Source organism: Schistocerca serialis, chromosome 3, assembly GCF_023864345.2.
Source record: "Schistocerca serialis cubense isolate TAMUIC-IGC-003099 chromosome 3, iqSchSeri2.2, whole genome shotgun sequence".
Taxonomy (NCBI): domain Eukaryota; kingdom Metazoa; phylum Arthropoda; class Insecta; order Orthoptera; family Acrididae; genus Schistocerca; species Schistocerca serialis.
Genome location: NC_064640.1, coordinates 964,305,840 through 964,308,015, shown reverse-complemented (window position 1 = coordinate 964,308,015; position 2,176 = coordinate 964,305,840). Strand labels below are relative to the sequence as shown.

Here is a 2,176-nt window from a genome sequence, read left to right as displayed (position 1 = left end):
AGCCCTCTCGCAGTGTCCGGAGCAAGTATGGTGGGTCTGACACACCGGTGTCAATGTGTTCTTTTTTCCATTTCCAGGAGTGTATATGGATACCCTGCAAATCACATTTAATTGCCTGGCAAAGGGATCATCGAATTAACTTCACAATTGAAAATTAATTGAAACCCTCAGCTGTCGACAGGTGTTGTTGATACACTTCGATGGGGACAGCTGAAAATGTGTGCCCCGACCGGGACTCGAACCCGGGATCTCCTGCTTACATGGCAGACACTCAATCCATCTGAGCCATCGAGGGCACAAATGAATAGATAGCACGACTGCAGGGATTTATCCCTTGCACGCTTTCCGTGAGACTCACATTCCCAACTGTCCACAATCCACGTACGTAATGTACGTAATAGGTATTTGCCCATCCACTCATTACTGGCGCACACTAAGGTGACATTACTGGCGCACACTAAGGTGACGATTCCTGTAAGAATATGGGAAACCTGTGCGCATTCGAACAGACGAAGGTCAATGGCTGGGTAGCGTTTAACCATATATATGAAGATAGTAACTGTTCTCGAAAGAACAGGCGCCACTCATGACCGAGCAGCTTCTCTAGAATACATGATAGACCGGCCGATGTGGCCGAGCGGTTCTAGGCGCTTCAGTCGGGAACCGCGGGACCGGTACGGTCTCAGGTTCAAACCCTATCTCGGGCATGGATGTGTATGATGTCCTTAGGTTAGTTAGGTTTAAGTCGTTTTAAGTTCTAGGGGACTGATGACCTCAGATGTTACGTCCCATAGTGCATAGAGCCATTTGAACCAATAAATGATTAATTAATTGAAACCCTCGGCTGCCGACAGGTGTTGTTGATATACCTCGATGGGGACAGCTGAAAATGTGTGCCACGAGGTATATCAACAACAACAGTCGGCAGCTGAGGATATCAATTCGATATATGGAAATAAACCGATATCTCGAAATTATCCGAAATCTCGAAATATATCAATACCTCGAAATATGTCGATATCGCGAAACATGTCGCTATCGAGAAATGCGCAGATAATCCGAAATATATCGATATCTCGAAATAAGTCGATGTCTCGACATAAATCGATGTCTCAAAATGTATCGATATGTAAAAATATGCCGATATTTGCAAACAAAATGAAATATCGAAATTAATCGATATCGCGAAATAAATCGATAGATCTAAATAAATCGATATCACGAAAATTATCGTAATCTTGAAATTTATCGGTATCCCAAAATATATCATTATCTCGAAGTAGTTCGATATAGCGAAAAGAACCGACATCTTGAAATAATATCGATACTCCGAAATAATTTCGATACCCCGAAATTGCATCGATATGTCGAAATATATCGATATTACAAAATATGTCGGCGTCTCGAAATGAACTCGAAATCTCGAAATATATCGATACCACGGAATACACCGACATTTCGAAATATATCGTTGTCTCGAAATACATCGATGCCTCGAAATATATGGATATTACGAAACTTTCGATATCTCGACATATATCAACTCGATGTCTCTTAATGTATACATATCTAGAAGTATATCGATACACGAAACGTATCGATATCTCTAAGTAAATTGGTGTCGCGAGGTAAATAGATATAACGAAATATTCGACATCGGGACATAATATCGATATCTCGAAATATCAACATCTTGAAATGATATCAACATCTCGAAATAATACCAACATCGCGGTATTTATCAATATCTAGTAATATGCCGATATCTCGAAATAATATCGGCATCTCGACGTACATAGAATCTCGAAACATTCGATGTCTCGAAATATATCGATATCTCTTAATATATAGACATATGGAAAAGTATCGACATATCGACATTTGTCTAAATAAATCATGTCTCGTAGTATATCGATATCTCGAAATACAGCGATATCTCGAAATATATCTATTTACCATATTATATCGATATCACGAAATATGTCGATATCTCAACATATTTCGATATATCTAGATTAATCGATGTCGCGGTGTGAATAGATGCCGTGAAATAAATCTATGTCGCGAATTAAATCGACGTCTCGAATTTAACTGAAGTCTCGAAATAAATCGATGTGTCGAAATAAATCGATATACCGTAATATATCGATACCTCAGAGTATGAAGATGTATCGAA

General features: G+C 39.2%; 1 non-coding gene across 1 annotated transcript; it reads right to left on the bottom strand.

Moving 5' to 3' along the window:
- Positions 1 to 221: 221 nt before the first annotated feature.
- Trnat-ugu (transfer RNA threonine (anticodon UGU)) lies at positions 222 to 296 on the bottom strand. Its single transcript has one exon. It is a non-coding gene; the product is annotated as a tRNA-Thr (tRNA).
- Positions 297 to 2,176: the final 1,880 nt, after the last annotated feature.